Raw genomic sequence first — 17,928 nt, 5'->3', positions numbered from 1 at the left:
CCAGCCGAGTCAGGACTCAGATTAGAATGTCAGGAGTGTGTCCTTGGACAAGGCACTTGACTTCACCCACCTTGCCTCCAGAGTCTGCACATTGTTGTATGAATGTGAGTGTGAATGGGTGAGAGGTGCCTTGCTGTAAAGTGCTTTGGATAAAAGCGCATATAAGTTGAAGATTCCTGAGAATGAAAGACAGGCCTGAATGCGGAAATCCAGGCAGAAAACAGTTCTATTAAGCATTACAACAATTTTTAGTTTAATGTTAGAATGACTACTTAAATTTTTTACATTTAATTTTCCTCGTAAGCGCAGGTTAAAGCACTTTGAATTACTCTGCAGAATGTGTGTACAAATCGTGCTCGACAAATAAACTTGCCTCGCCAGTTTTGGAGATGCTCTGACCCAGTCGTCTGGACATCTCAATTTGTCAAATTCGAACACTTTTCCCCTGCGCCGAACACATCACTTTTGAGGACAAGATGTTCACTCGCCGCCTAATTTATCCCACCCACAACCAGGTGCCGGGATGGAGAGAAAATCCATGGTTTTCACTGACAGAATGTTATTTGTGGTCAAGTGCGTCTCGCTATTTCTTCTGTTCACTATAATCAGCGGCAGAATATTTCACATGTCACCAAGGTGCACAAAGGAATCCGTGGCAAACTTCTCGCTAAACCAAAGCTTGTTACGACACATGTATTGAAAAATAAAAATGAGCAGTGGAGGCTGGCTGCACGCGGTGTTCGGTAAACCTTTTATTTTACTATCAGATCTACTTCAGTGCATTTACTGCTGCTTGTCACACTAAAAAGAAACACTATACCACATATCAGCAAATACGCACGGAATATTGCAGAGAAGTCTTATTCCCGAAGCTCAGAACATCAGTCTGAACAAGGCAAAGGTTTACTCTATAAACGGAAGTCAAACAGCTAGCATTACATAATTTAAACAGCAGACCTAACAATGCTTTTACCTTAAGCATAATGATACGAGAGCGTAAAGGAGACATTTATATCCTGCTAAAGTTTTCAACAGCGAACCCAGACCAATGTGAGCCATGGAGTAAACATAAAACCAATGGCAGTAGCATCGAGTCTTGCGACTTACGTCTGTTTAGCCTCTTTGAATCTCCATAAACACACGGCAGCTTCCTCACTTCATCTTGTGTCGCCAGCGAAAAGTCCCATTGCAAAGAGTCATCCAAAAAAATAAAGAGTATCTGTACAGTACACCGATAATTGCTAGTTTCCCATAGTGTTTGGAGAGACCGCGTGCAAGTGAATGTGACCAATGAGGAGCCTCGGTTATTACTAATAATAACTAGTCCCTTTTTTGTTCTTTGTGTCTTTGTCTTTTGGATCCCACACTTCACCCACCTTGCCTCCAATGTCTGCGTACATTGGTGTATGAAAGAGAGCGTGAATGGGTGACTGGTTCTTTTCCTTTGGACCTAATGAAGGTAGAAAGGTGCTAAACAAGTTGAGACCATTTAGGCAATTAGTTATCATATAAAACTAACTCTAAACACTAAAAACAGATACAATAACTTCTTTTTTCTCTTGTCAAAGGGGCTTAGCTCACCTAGTCCATTGAAAATTTGGTCAGGGGGACATATTTTTAAGCTAAAATGTGCTACATCAGTATTTTAAGCTGCATAGCATTACACATTCCTTTAAATAGAGTAAATTACTATTGTCCAGAGGCCCTGTTTGTGGATTTAGTGAGTCCTCTGAAGAATTACAACCTATTGTGCAGGTTTTAGTCAATAACCTAAGCCCCGTCTGCAGTCTATAGATTTAACCATGGTCACACTTTGAGAACAAATAGGGACAGTGTTGGCTGAACTGCCTGACAGAGAGGGAGAGATGGCCTTCACAGGTGCTCACTGTGACTGATGGACTCAAGGAGGAAGCGGACCAAGCCAAGCCGAGTGTCAGGTAAACAGAGCGGGCGAGCGACATTGACACAAGCAGAGGTGCGGGAGGAGAGAGAGAGGGGTGTGTGAGATAGATAGGAGAAAAGGAGTGAGCGAGAGGAGGAGAAGGAGAGGGAGAGGGAGAAGGAGGGAGCGAGCGTCCGGAGTTGTTTTGGTGTGAGTTCAATGTGTCTGAACCTGTTTGTCGACAGAGTAATGAGACTGTGGCGGTACATACTGGCCCCGGGGACGGCGGTATCCAGGCAGGGGCTGGAGCTCTCCACTTTCACTGGAACAGAGGAAGGAAAGGCAAAGCTGCAGGGCCTGGCTGCTGGGTGGTCATTTGCATCTACTTCACTTTGAAGAAATTGTGCTCCTGAGAGTCGTATTTTGTCACCGATTTTTTTTCTCTCCTCGTGGCAGTAAATGGATCAGAGTACTCGATGTCGGTGTCCAAACTATGACTCAGGAGACAAGTTTCTGTTTGCACTTTCCTCTTAAGTACCACATAAATGAATATACAAGCCCTGTAGGGATTGAATCAGGGAATAGAGCTGTCACAATTATTAGCACATCGACTTATCATTCAATAAATGACAAATAAACAATACATTTTTGGACTCAGTATTTATCGTCAGTGCATTTATTTGCATGTTTGTTCCCATTTTTCAAACGCAGAACATTTTTTACCCGAAGTAAGTTGTTCATTCATTGCATTTCAAGTTTATTGGATTATACTTTAACTGGTCATTTCAAAGCTTTAGAGTTAGTGTCTGAGGAATAGAACGGTCTTAAATAATAACGTTAAGCACGATATTCTCCTGCCTTTATATATCGATCTTCAGATGTTGTTATCATGACAGGCCAGAGGATCATCACTTGGGAGGTTGAGAGTCCGAAACGCGTCTCCTTCAAGAGCAAACTCGTGTGTCGTTGGGCAAGAGACTTCTTCACCCACCTTGACTCTGGGTCAATGTAGAGGTTGGAGTCTTCTCGTCCCCAGGCATGTGTAACTTACTAGTGTTTTTGTATTCCCATGTAAATCGTGTTTGAGAGGGCATAAAGCACATACAACTCTGATGTATTATCATTATTATTCATTATTTAGTACCTATGTGGATTAAATGAATAATACATAATATTGTTGCTCGCACCACTAAAGTGACGTTCAGCCCTTGATCAGCCCGTTTTTCGGCTCTTGCACACTTTTCAGATTTATGTGAAGTGCGTGTCTGCTTAAAGGGACTATACAGACTTAAAAAATGTTAAAATTATGTATTTTCCTTGTTCCAGCCATGTCCTAAGGTGTAGAATGAGCCCAGACCTGTTCACCACAACTGCCTCTAAAATCCGGCACTGTCTCAAAAAGGATATAGAAGGATATAAAAGGTGCAGCTACACGTATAACCTGAGGTGGCAGTAGCGAGTATCAAATGGAAAACTTGCATCTAGCCGCTTTAACTTTTACCGAAAATCCTGAGTTTAATTTTTCACCAAGATCTTGTACTGATGATGGGAGAATGTGAGCACTGCAAAAAGCCTTCTCCAGCACATCCCAAAGCTTCTCAATGGGGTTAAGATCTGGACTTATTCTTTTCACAATGGCTTTGGGGGAAGAAGAAGTCCATTGATGGAATAACCTGGTCATTCAGGACGTTCGTCGGCTGATTTCAATCTTTGGGCTCATGATGTTGCTGAACCTAGACTTGACCGACTGGAGCCGCCCCAGATCAGAGCAGTTAGTTAAATCCAGATGGTGACTTCATTAGGGTGCAGTGATGACGTGACAAAGAGGAAATCTCCACATCTCATGGCCCATTGGTACAGTTTGTTTTCACCTTGTCCCACTGGATCAATAATAAACATCATAAAAAAAATGTTCAACCAAAGAAAACTTGAACTTATGCTGGTAAACATTGCACTCTTGGCTCTGTAGTTTGTACCAATCCCACTTTTCCACACTTCTTTCCGGCTACTTCAGCTTGATTAATATGATTCCCTAGTCATAATACAATCTTCGGCTCCGTAGAAAGTCCACTTTGTTCCGGCAGACTGTGTGATGACATTTTGATCAATGCGCTGTACCTTCGCGGCGCCTGCCTTTAAATGTGTCCCGAATAGTGATCATGTCTTATCGCGCGCGTGTCAAACTCTCCCATTACTCATCCCCGCGCGCCCCTCCCTCCCTCCCTCCCGCGCGCGCCGCTCCACGCTGTGAAACCAAATGTACAGCCGTCAGTGCTTTGTGTACGCGTTAATTTATCACAGAGCTCTCCATCGCAGTTGTCCGAATGTAGCTACAGCATCACGGGCTGTTATCTGATACAGAACTTACACTGAAGTTTCATGAACTCCGGCGGTCAATGTGGTCTGGCACGGGGACAGGCTGCCCTCTGCTGGTCACAACAGGCACTAGATTAACAAAACGTGCAGGTCTACGTGTATTTTTTGTTTTATGCTATCTGACAAAGAGAATAAAACCTGCCTTACGTTGGAACGAATGGGAATTCTGGCGGCCATATTGTGACTGGCCTTTCCAACCAAGTGCAAAGTAATCAAATGGAAACGCCACTTATTTCCTTGATACTGTTTCTATATACTGTATCTATGTTTAGTTAATTCAGGACTCTTTGATAATTGTGACTGACCTTATGTCAGATCTGGAAAGAAAACAACATTTTTGCAGTTTTACATTTTTATTTCAGCTGCATTGGAGGCAAAGCTACTTTTGTTCATCGCTGTTAAACATTTCACATCACTCACTTCTATTAATATCAAACACAACATTTCATTAGCCACATAGCATAATCGCCTAAGTCATTTTGTATTGTTACAATGGCAATAAGAGAAAAACAATGTGTTTCCTAAAAAACGTGTTGAAAAATTTGTTAGGCAGTTATGCTATGTGGCAAACGATTTGTTTCCTACTTTAAAAGAGTATTTCTGTAATATTTAACACAACATGACAAATATTTATTGAACATGATACAATGCATTATACTTAACCCTGGAAATGAATGGAAACAATGCTAATACGAATGGAAACAATGCTAATACGTGTAAAAAACGAGGCATTTCAAAGAAATTACATCCTGACTGAACACTTAGACTTAGAAGTAAAAAAAAACAATCACAAACAATGAGTGTCTCACATTCGGCCATTGAATCAATGAAAATGTTGCTCCTAGTTTTGCTCCTTGGCACTCATTTTGGCCTATGCTTAAGTAGTGCTCTAAAGTTAGGTTATTTTCTGATTTGGACATGGTTTACACACACTTTAGGAATAATTTAGTCCATTTATTTGTATTTATTAGTATAGTTGCTTTGCACCAAACATTAACACAGTGGAACAATAACCCATGTAATGTCAGCAGCAGCGTCCTCCGTGCTTCGACCCTCCTACATGGAGAGGAAAAACTCAAATACACAGTGTCCTTATTTGATCTTGATCTATAGTTCTGGTGGCGCCAGGAAGGTCAAATAAGGTCGTACTTTTTGAGTGAAAAGTTAGAGAACCTTTGTCGGCACTCGTGTTTAAACTTCTGAGTCAAAATGTGATGAAATGGCTATTTTTACTGTCACGGCCGTCCTTTGGAATCAAGATGTGAATAAAAAGGTAAATTGTACTGTACCCTTTATGTCAAATATTGACTCTTCGGTTTGCCCATACACAACATCAACACATCATAATACAATGCAAATCTCACGTATACTTTTACAATATACATTATGCGGTAAACAGAATGTTACCTTTTACCCTGGGTTTGGCCCTCCAGCAGAAGGCTATGGTTAAGGTGTATTTTATTGTCCCTGTAGGGAAATATTTGTCCTCTGCGTTTGACCAATTCTTCAGTGCCGCTGGGGTAACCTGTGAGGATCAATGGGGAGCCAGGCTGATGGTCAGAATCACCTAGATTCACCTATTGTACATGTTTTTAGTGGTAGGGGAAACCGGAGTACCTGGAGGACACGGGGAGAACATACAAACACAGACAGGTCCGGTCCAGGTGGGAATCGAACCCGGGACTGTGCTGCAGTGAAGCACGAGCACTAACTACTGTGCCACCCAAACATAGCAAAGACCCTCAAGATGATTTTGATGAATATTATTACACATATAAGACAGTATTTTAACATATTCAGAGTTGAACTACTGAGAAATACTGTCAATTACTTCAACATTTCCAAAACAGAGCCCCAAAGTAGGTCATAAATGATGCCCATCACTTGCATTGCAGAGTGGGCTTAAATGTTTCATTTTATTTATTTGTTTCAATCAAAAGTCACAAACATTTATAACAAAACTGCTAAGTCAATGCAGTTCAGGAGCAGAGAGAAGAGAATCTTATGTGATATCTGCCCCTTTGTTAACCTTACAGATCATTTAATTACCATCAAGCAAGTTCCAGATAACATTTTGTGCATTTTGCAGTTAAGCAGAATGAAGTTCAAGCTACAGTGGTATACATAAGTATGGGCCCCCCTTTAACTTTTTGACATAAACATAAACATATTTAATTGAAATTTAACAAACAACAAACAGGACTTCTCATGGTTTTCTTTTAAAAATGCCACTCTGCCATAAAGGCCAGATTTGTGCAGTGTACGACGAACAGTTGTTCTGTGGACAGTTTCCCCCACCTAAGCTGCAGCTCTCCGCAGTTCATCCAGGGTCATCATAGGCTTCTCGGTAACAGCTGTGGTCAGTGCTGTCCTTGTTCGGTCAGTAAGTTGAGGAGGACGGCCGGGTCTTGGTAGACCCTCAAGATGATTTTGATGAATATTATTACACATATAAGACAGTATTTTAACATATTCAGAGTTGAACTACTGAGAAATACTGTCAATTACTTCAACATTTCCAAAACAGAGCCCCAAAGTAGGTCATAAATGATGCCCATCACTTGCATTTGTAGAAAGTGGTGCTTTACTTTGGATTAAAAGTGGCAGGTTTGATTGTTTTCTTTTACAATGCAGAAAACCGTCCCTCCGCCAAGAAAACTTACCAACCCCTGCGACCCCTAAAATCACTCAACCGATGTTAGTTAGGATTCTGGATTTTGATAATCGGCTTAATTTCACAAAAATATGCTGTTTAAATAAATAAAAAATACATTAAATTCACCTTCATACATGTCAAAAATATTGTCCCCAAATCATCTTGCGACCCCCCGGGGGCCTGACCACCACTTTGGGAACCACTGCCCAATACAACAAGAAAAAGATTCAGGTTTAAGGCCTTTAAAGCTTTTCCCCAGGAGTTTTTTTTGTCAGTATAGGTGCCAGTAAACCCTCCCCCTTACCTGGCTCTCCCCCCTCACACACTCCCCTCACAGAGGATTCACACCAAGCGGGAATATTTCGCTTTCCTTCTCAGCCTGGCACTTCCTTCACGAGCCCCGTGCAAAGTTGAGATGAAGTTAATGTGACCAACTTTTGTTCATTGGTTTATTATTAAAAGCAGCAAAGCTCACATGTGACAAGTATCAGGCGCGTGTTCGGTGGAGTGGACTAATCGATTCCTTTTCAAATGATTTCACCTATTTAATAAATGTCCGGACTGTGACAGATATAAAGTAGGACAGATCTGGGCTGCACCTCGGCCGTGATGTGATATTAGCATGTTTCTGGAAGCGTGCTCCGGATGTCGCGGTTGGCAGGTCCCTCACGGTGCCGGTGCGAGTGGGAGACATCAGGTTTGGCAGCGCGGCGCAGACAGACAGGCGTATGGTGCGAACCAGACCGCAGACGCAGCAGTGAGTGGGCAGCGCGAACGTCTGCAGAGCCCAATGTGTCTCTGCGAGGCCAGCAACAAGATCCCGGCAGGAATTATGCAGTGTGTCTATACTCGGCGATAAATTTAGACTTCGACATACTAGTTATTTATTCATATGGGGGCGGCAGTGCAGTCGAGCCGCTCTGGGAGTGTTGAAGTCCAGTTTGAACGAGACAGTGCAGGTAATTCGGGCCATTATTTTCTGTGAAACTCTCACCTGGAAAACATGGACTAATCCAGGGGCGGACTGGCCATATGTCCATTCTGGAAGAGCACAGAAGGGCCACTGGCTCTAGGGCCACCGGGCTGGCCTCTGAATTTTCTCCTTTACCTCTTACCCCTGCCTTAAAGAGACTAGATGCAAGTTGGTCATTCTTATACTCACTACTGCCACCTCAGGTCTTAAGCGTAACTGCAGCTTCTATATTAAGCTCGTGCATGACGGCAATTCAGACCCGAATTAACACCTTTTTGAGTGACAGTGCAGGATTTTAGAGGCAGTTGTGGTGAACAGGTCTGAGCTCATTCTACACATTAGGACCCTTTAACCGAACTTTACCCAAATTCTAAAAGCCATGTAAAGCGTCTTTGAATGTCCAAAAAAGCGCTATATAAGTTTGTTATTATCATTATTAAAAGAAAAGCATCAAAATAGCGACGAAAACAAGGTTGAAAACAGAACAAAAATGTGCCAGAAAAGGAATAAAAACAACAACAAAAAACAGCAAAAAAGAGACTAAAACACAACGACGAAGCAATGAAAAAAGCCACAAAAATGTGACAAAAACGCGGCGACGTGACAAAAAGTGACAAACTCACTTTTGCAGGTCTTACTCTGGCGTTACTCTGTCGAGAAGCTTTAGATTTGGGTAAAGTATTTGTGAAATGCACATTTACGCTAATTTGGGCCAGGCTGGTCAGAGTCCAGGGCTGATTTTCAGTCCCAGTCCGCCCCTGGACTAATCTACCCATGAACTGTTTTGTCTTTGCACTAATTCCACTTTGCGTCATAGTTTGATATGGGGACATGCACCTCAAAGCCATTTGATCAAAATGCATTTTCCGGACATTGTAGTATCTCCTCTTACAGGAGCATCTGTGCCAGAGGTGCAAACTGTGGCCCAACAAGCAATTTTGTCCGGCCCTTGACCCTCTTTCCATAGTTTAACCTCTTAACTCCCACCTTAACCGAGTGCATTTCCTCCAGTTCGCCGCGTTTTTGTCACATTTAAAAATAAAAAAATTGTCACGTCTTCATCGCTTTTTCTGTCACGTTCAGTAGTTTTTTGGTCACTTTTTTGTCTGTCTTTTGTCACTTTTTTGTTGCATTCTTGTTGCTTTTCTGGCATGTTTTTGTGGCTCTTTTATTGCTTCTTGGTCACTTTTTTGTTGCATTTTCATCCTTGTTTTTTTTGCTGGACACGCTGGTGGGACAATGTCTCTAAGCTGGTCTGGTGTCGCCTCGGAGTTCAGGTGGGAGTTAAGTTAATTTTTCACACCAGATAGTTTCACAGCGTATCAGAAGCACCATGACCTGACCATCTCCTGCTAGAGTGGGCGAAAATGTTTCATTTTATTTATCTATTTCAATCAAAAGTCACAAATATTTATAACAAAACTGCTAAGTCAATGCAGTTCAGGAGCAGAGAGAAGAGAATCTTACGTGATATCTGCCCCTTTGTTAACCTTACAGATCATTTAATTACCATCAAGCAAGTTCCAGATAACATTTTGTGCATTTTGCAGTTGAGCAGAATGAAGTTCAAACTACAGTGGTATACATAAGTATGGGCCCCCCTTTAACTTTCCTACATTTTGCCATAAACATAAACATATTTAATTGAAATTTAACAAACAACAAACAGGACTTCATGGTTTTCTTTTTAAAATGCCACTCTGCCATAAAGGCCAGATTTGTGCAGTGTACGACGAACAGTTGTTCTGTGGACAGTTTCCCCCACCTGAGCTGCAGCTCTCCGCAGTTCATCCAGGGTCATCATAGGCTTCTCGGCAACAGCTGTGGTCAGTGCTGTCCTTGTTCAGTCAGTAAGTTGAGGAGGACGGCCGGGTCTCGGTAAGTTTGCAGTGATGCCTTGATGATCTTTCCTGGATGGTGTATTTAACTGTACTTTGAGAGATGTTCAAAGCTTTGGAAATCTTTTTATAACCTAACCCAGCTTTATACTTCTCAATAACTTTATCCCGGACCTGTCTGGTGTGTTCTTGGACTTCATGATGCTTCTGCTCCACAATAGTCTCTTCACAGACCTCTGAGACCATCACAGAGCAGCTGTATTTGAGCTGACATTAGATATTAGATTACACACAGGCAGACTCTATTTAGACATGTGATCATTCAGAAATCATCAGACAACTTCTGAAGGCAATTGGTTTCACTTAAACTCTTAACTCCCACCTGAACTGAGCACATTTACTCCACTGTAGCTTTACCCAAATCTAAAAGCTTCTTGAAAAAAATAGCAACAAAAATGAGACAAAAAACGCGAAAAATAGTAACCAAAGAATAACAGTTAAGTGACAAAACAGGGATGAATTAGTGATGAAACAGTGCCAAAAATGTGACGAAAAAGTGATGAAAATTTGACAAAAAAGCCACAGAAAAGTCACAAAAATGGGATGAGAAAGTGACAAAATAATTTGATACAAATGTGACGGAAAAAATTACAAACATTTGATGAAAAAGTGGTGAAAAATGTGACGGAATAGTGACAATTACATGAAAAAGTGAGAAAAATTGTGACAAAAATTGTGACAAAAAAATTATGAAAATTTGACAAAAAAGTGAAAAAAAAAAAAAACTGTGAAAAAAAGGTACCAGAGAATAACAGTAAAGTGACAAGAAAGTGACAAATACGTATATGTTGTGGTTACTCTACCACAAAAGAGTAACAGAAAAATAACAAAGTGACAGTGAAAAGAAAAGTCAAAGAGTGACTACAATGCGTCAAAAACGCAAGGAAAAAGATCCGTTTGTAGGTCTTAGCTTTCAAATGAGCTGTTACTCTGGCCTTTAGGCAGTGAGCTTTTAGATTCGGGTAAAGCAAAACTGGAGAAAATGCACTCGGTTAAGGCGGGGGTTAAACCTCTTAACTCCCTCCTGAACCGAGAGATCTTTTTCCTCACGTCATCAGATTTTTTTTCATCATTTTTTGTTGGGTATTCAACTCACTTTTGTAACTTTTTTGTCATTTTTTTTGTCATTTTTTCGTTAATTTTTTGCTATTTTCTTGTCAAATTTTCATCAACTTTTTGTCATTTTTTTGTCACATTTTTGAATTTTTTTTGTCAAATTTTTATCACATTTCTGTCATATTTTTGTCATTTTTTTTGTCACATTTTGTCACATTTTTGTCATTTTTTTGTCATTTTTTTTGTCATTTTTTCGTTAATTTTTTGCTATTTTCTTGTCAAATTTTCATCACATTTTTCTCGTTTTTTTGTCACATTTTTGAATTTTTTTTGTCAAATTTTTATCACATTTCTGTCATATTTTTGTCATTTTTTTGTCACATTTTGTCACATTTTGGTCATTTTTTTTTGTCAATTTTTTGTCAATTTCTTGTGACATTTTAGCCACTTTTTCATCAATTTTTTGTCACTTTTTTTGTCAATGTTTTCTCACTTTTTTGTCACATTTCCATCATTGTTTTCGTCTCAGTTTTGTCGCTATTTTCACAGCTTTTTTACAGAAGCTTTTGGACTGGGGTAAAGCCAAACTGGAGAAAATGTGCTCGGTTAAGGCGGGGGTTAAGAGGTTACGGGAAATGGGGGCCTATACTTTTGCACATCACAGTTTTCAGTTTTTTATTTTTTCCACTGTTTTTCTTACTGTGTATTGTCTGGGCTTGTTTAGTGATTGCTTGTAATTCAGTTACTCCTTAAACCTGCACAGCACTACGGGGCAGTGATGACTGTTTTGTAAATGTACTTTATGAAGAAATCTGACCTTGTAAAGTTTTACAAAGCAATGATTTATAAAGGCCTTTTGTGTGTAGGTTTAAGTGTCTGGTATTTCTTTCACTTCAGATAATCACTGTATGGTTTGTAGATTCCACAAGGTCATTATTTGAAGAGTTTAGAAAGGTCTATGGGAAAAATGTATGGGGAATTCACTGACTCATTCTGTGTGCAGTCAGGTTCACATGCCGTTTACACGTTTCTCTATCGCGGTGATGAATGGTTTTGGGGGGGAATAGCTCGCGGCACGGTGAAGACTCGGGACGTCCCGCTGTGCCGGTTTCGAAGGCGAGGTTTATAAAGAGGCCCAGACACAGAGAAGCCATCTGCTCCTCTCTATTTCCATCTCTGACTTTAGCAGCAGAGGAGGGGGGGCACCCATGATGACACGGTCTGTCTTTGCTGTTTCATTAATTATCAGTGGAGGATGTTCTTCAAATCTGTGCTGATCTGTGTACGGTGGGATTTTTAGAAATGTGACCCCGGATGTGATATAAACATGTTCAAAGGTAAACCTCTTACCCCCGGCTTAACCGAGCACATTTTCTCCAGTTTGGCTTTATCCAAATCTAAAAGCTTCCTGACTGGAGAGTTCACAGTGCCAGGCCAGGCCAGTGTAACGCCTACTTTGAAAGCTAAGACCTACAAAACTGATAAGAACCAATCTTTTTCCTTGCGTTTTTGCTGTGTTGTCGTCACTTTTGGAGGGGTTTTTTCATTGCTTTTTTTGTCACGTTTTTGTTGCATCTGTCACGTTGTTTGCCAATTTTTTCTTGCACTTAAGTCTTTTTTTTCTGCTGCACTTAAGCCACTTTTTGTTGCTTTTTTGCCAATTTTATATTGCACTGAAGTTGTTTTTTTTTGCAGCTTTGCCACTTTTTTGTTGCCACTTTTATATTGCACTGAAGTCGTTTTTTGTTGCATTTTAGTTGCATGTTGTATTTTTGCCACTTTTTTGTTGTATTTTTCCCTCTTTTTTGTAGTATTTTTGCCACTTTTTTGTTGTATTTTTCCCTCTTTTTTATTGTATTTTTCCCTCTTTTTTGTTGTATTTTTCCCACTTTTTTGTTGTATTTTTCCCACTTTTTTGTTGTATTTTTGCCACTTTTTTGTTGTATTTTAGCCCCTTTTTTGCCCCTTTTTGTTGTATTTTTGCCACTTTTTTGTTGTATTTTTCCCTCTTTTTTGTTACATTTTTCCCACTTTTTTGTTGTATTTTTCCAACTTTTTTGTTGTATTTTTCCCTCTTTTTTGTTGCATTTTTCCCTCTTTTTTGTTGCATTTTTCCCACTTTTTTGTTGTATTTTTCCAACTTTTTGGTTGTATTTTTCCCTCTTTTTTGTTGCATTTTTGCTGCTTTTTTGTAGTATTTTTGCCACTTTTTTGTTGTATTTTTCCCTCTTTTTTGTAGTATTTTTGCCACTTTTTTGTTGTATTTTTGCCACTTTTTGGTTGTATTTTTCCCTCTTTTTTGTTGCATTTTTGCTGCTTTTTTGTAGTATTTTTCCCTTTTTTGTTGTATTTTTCCCTCTTTTTTGTAGTATTTTTGCCCCTTTTTTGTTGTATTTTTCCCTCTTTTTTATTGTATTTTTCCCTCTTTTTTGTTGTATTTTTCCCACTTTTTTGTTGTATTTTTCCCACTTTTTTGTTGTATTTTTGCCACTTTTTTGTTGTATTTTAGCCCCTTTTTTGCCCCTTTTTTGTTGCATTTTTCCCACTTTTTTGTTGTATTTTTCCAACTTTTTTGTTGTATTTTTCCCTCTTTTTTGTTGCATTTTTCCCACTTTTTTGTTGTATTTTTCCAACTTTTTTGTTGTATTTTTCCCTCTTTTTTGTTGCATTTTTCCCTCTTTTTTGTTGCATTTTTCCCACTTTTTTGTTGTATTTTTCCAACTTTTTGGTTGTATTTTTCCCTCTTTTTTGTTGCATTTTTCCCTCTTTTTTGTTGCATTTTTCCCTCTTTTTTGTTGCATTTTTCCAACTTTTTTGTTGCATTTTTCCCTCTTTTTTGTTGCATTTTTCCCACTTTTTTTGTTGTATTTTTCCCTCTTTTTTGTTGCATTTTTCCCTCTTTTTTGTTGCATTTTTCCAACTTTTTTGTTGTATTTTTCCCACTTTTTTTGTTGCATTTTTCCCTCTTTTTTGTTGCATTTTTCCCTCTTTTTTGTTGCATTTTTCCCACTTTTTTGTTGTATTTTTCCAACTTTTTTGTTGTATTTTAGCCCCTTTTTTGCCCCTTTTTTGTTGCATTTTTTACACTTTTTTGTTGCATTTTAGCCACTTTTTTGTTGCAGCTCTGCCACTTTTTTGTTGCATTTTAGTCGCTCGTCTTTTATCGCTTTTGATCCTATTTTGACTTTTTTTTTTTTCAAGACGCTTTAGATTTGGGTAAAGCCAAACGGGAGAAAATGTGCCTGGTTGAGGTCGGGGGTTAAGAGATTGCTTGAAGTTGATATTACTGTTGAGGAACATCCACGGCTATTTGTCCAAACAGAAATCCCAAAATGGACATGAATTTATATGATGTGTTTTTGTGTCATTTTGGTGAAACGAGAGGCCGGCTGTGGGATTTATTTTGAGATTACTTGCAGCAAACACAGCGTAATCCCTTTATCTGGGCACTTACCTGCTCCTGACACTGATCCGGGCCTGACACAGACCACGGCTGCAGCAAATCCATGGTCCAAATGTGTCAGTCCCGGTTCAGGTCGCTCTAAGGGGTCTGATGTGCTGCTTATCCGCTTTTCAGATTGTAGAACATATTGATGCCCCCTCTATAGAGTTTGGGAACATTCCCTGTTACCATGGAGATCCGCCATGTCTGTGGGTATAGTAGAAAACATTTTCCATAGACTAGCATTAGCTACAAACAATATAAAAAGTGGAGAAAAAAGCTGCTGAGTCATTACTGAGAAATACATCTAACTCTAGCGTCCAAGTGTTTTAATGTGAAAAGCACCCTGGTATTTTACCTTTTAAAATCTCCACTAGTTTATTATTGCTGCAAATCCCATGATGCTTAGCGATATGACGTCACGATCCTGAACTCTATACATGTACATATTGTTTATACAACACGCTCCTGAATACAGACCTAAAATATCACTGGAAAAATCCACACAACTAAATAAAAACTGCAGAGAGCTGGGTTTATATGCTTTGAGAAGCTGTGGCTCAGGCAGTTCAAACTCAATGTATTTTAAATCCTACTGCAAGGATACATTTATTTATTAAAGAAAAAAAAAGAAAAAAAAGTTACAAAAACGTGACAAAAACAACAAAAAAGCAGCAAAATCTTTCAAACGAGGGGTTTACACCAGGGGCGGATCTAGACGGGTGGCACTGGGTCAGCTGCCACCCCTCGTACAGGTCTTGCCACCCCGCCCCACTCTCAGTTTGTAGTTGTTTGACAGGACAAAGAATGAAAACAACTTATATAGCTAAAGTTAAAGCTCAATAAAGGGACAGTTTTTTTTTCTTTTTTTTTTTTTTAAACAAAACTTGAAATTGTACCTGCTAGAAACCCCCTACTTATATAATGGACAATGCTACTCTTTGTTTTGAGAGGCTCACTCTGCATCTAAACGGAAAAATTGTAAAGTGAAATGATCCCTAACCACGCTTGCCACCCCGTGATTTATTTTCTAGATCCGCCCCTGGGCTACACTGGTACGCTCTCCAGTCAGGAAGCTTTTAAAATATATATATTTTTTAAATGTGCTCGGTCAAAGTGGGTGAAGAGCTTAATAATGTTTTTGTATGTGCTTTTTCTGTAGGAAAAAAACGAATGTCTTTGCTGCCCTCTGGTGGCAATTCTGCAAAGGTACCGCCGTGTTGAATGCTGGGTAGAGGAAAGCATAAGAAAACACAGTGTGCCGATCTAGATTCGCCTAATGTTGCTCTGTTTATGATTTAAAAATCGAATAATCAAAATCGAATCTGTTTATGATTTTAAAAACACATGAATATATCTGGTAAATAAAAGGCGAGCGTCACGTCGGTAGAGGTCTTTAAACCGGAAATGCTCCTACGTGGTCTGGCTGCCTACCCACAATGCATTGCAAAGCTCAAACTTATTCAGCTGCTTAAATCTTACGGTAATTTATATTTAACGCGTGGACGAAAGAGTTATGTAATTGAATAAAACGCGCAGTTAATTTGTCTAAAACGTAACTACGGGTGAAGAAGCTCACGTTCATGATCTTGCGAACGTTGTAAATTACGCCCTGTCGCACCGTAACCCAAGAGCGCATGTCGGGAATCCACTCGCCGCACTTTGACGTTTGTTCGTCAGCTTTGCGCAGTGGCAGTATCGTAGCCTATGAGGTTTATCCGAGGCGCGATTATTGCTAGTTGAAAACTTTACCCAATACCCCGCCTTGACGACTTGAAATATAGTCGGCAATGGCAATTTTTGACGGTCTCTACGGAGACTGATGACGTGTTGAAAAAAATAATAGACAATAACAGAACAAACATACATAAAGTACTGAAGTTACGTACGCATTGCTTTCACTATGGGTGCGTCATTATAACTATGGTCATCGTAACACAATCTGAAGTCTTATCCTGAATGAGTACAATGTCAATGCTTTGCAAACAACTCATGAAGCTGAAGGCCAGTAGACGATAGACGAATGAGAGCCTGCACAAACATTTTGCAGACATACGCATCTGAATGTATTTTTTTTTTTAAAGGATAGTCTAATCATTTATTTTAAAGAGATACATTTAAATCTCGTCTTAAAACCCACTTTTATTCTCTGGCTTTTAGCTCTGCGTGAGTTGTGCGGTCCTGTGTCTTTTATTTTATTTTATTGCGTTTTATATCTGGTTTTATTTCTATTTATCTGTTTTATTCTGATGTATAGTTTTTATGATCTTATGTGCAGCACTTTGGAAACGTTTTGTTGTTTAAATGTGCAATACAAATAAAGTGGATTGGATACATTTGCCACTTTTTTGTTGCAGTTTTTCCTCTTTTTTGTTGTATTTTTTCCTCTTTTTTGTTGCATTTTTTCCTCTTTTTTGTTGCATTTTTTCCTCTTTTTTGTTGTATTTCAGCCACTTTTTTGTTGTATTTTTGCCACTTTTTTGCTTCATTTTTGCCACTTTTTTGTTGCAGTTTTGCCACTTTTTTGTTGTATTTTAGCCACTTTTTTTTACCCCTTTTTTGTTGTATTTTAGCCACTTTTTTTTACCTCTTTTTTGTTGTATTTTAGCCACTTTTTTGCCCCTTTTTTGTTGTATTTTAGCCACTTTTTTGTTGCATCAAAACAAAGAAACGAACAGAAAAGAAATAATGCTTGTCGCTCTTTGATTTAGCCGCTAGGTGGCGCCAACGCGAAAGCAAAACGCACGAAGAAGAAAACCTCCTCTGTTTACGGAAGTGTTTAAAACATGCTTCGATTATCTCAATATTCTAGTATTTGTCATTAATGTAACTTTAAGGATGAGTTCCCGTGGAGGTGGTCCTCACTTGCCAACATAAAGACAGCGTTTACTTCTTTCAAAGAGGTGAGGTTTTAGGCTAAATGTAGCATTTGAACTTTCATTTAGACACGAGAAATACTAAGTCTAATGTGAGTGATTGAAAATGTCAGCTTGTCAACAATAAAGTCTGTTTTGTTTCGTTTCTGAGTTTTCTTTATTACTTTTTATTTGCAAATCATTAAAATTTTACTTAGCGCCTTACTATGCCCAAAAGGTGCGCAATTTGCTTCACAGACGGCAATGAAAGCAACAACAAAAAGGCAACAGATAATACTGCAAATGTCAACGTGTTTATCTATTATTCTTAATGGGATGATTCAGAGACCGATGTTGTTTAATCACTGCAATGAAAGAATAGTTGTTTGGAGAAGACTTTTGTGAACTGTACATAGATAAAAAGTAGCTTAACATTTCATCAGTAAAAAACAAACAAACTCGGAGCTTGTTTTGGTTTTATAAGTTAGCTGTAAATCACGCCCTGACCAACCGTAACTGAAGAGCGCATGCCGGGAATAGAGTCTCCACGCGGTGACGTAGTTACGTCAGCTTTGCGCAGTGGCAGTATCGTAGCCCATGAGGTTTATCCGAGGCGCGATTATTGCTAGTTGAAAACTTTACCCAATACCCCGCCTTGACGACTTGCAATATAGTCGGCAATGGCAATTTTTGACGGTCTCTACGGAGACTGATTACGTGTAAAAATGAATGTCTGCTTCGGGAAATCAAGTGAGAAGCCCTAAAACTTATGAACTTACTGAATTCAAAA

This window comes from Gobius niger (genome assembly GCF_951799975.1).
Source record: "Gobius niger genome assembly, chromosome: 12".
Classification (NCBI taxonomy): Eukaryota; Metazoa; Chordata; class Actinopteri; order Gobiiformes; family Gobiidae; genus Gobius; species Gobius niger.
Note: the sequence above shows the minus strand (reverse complement) of the source record.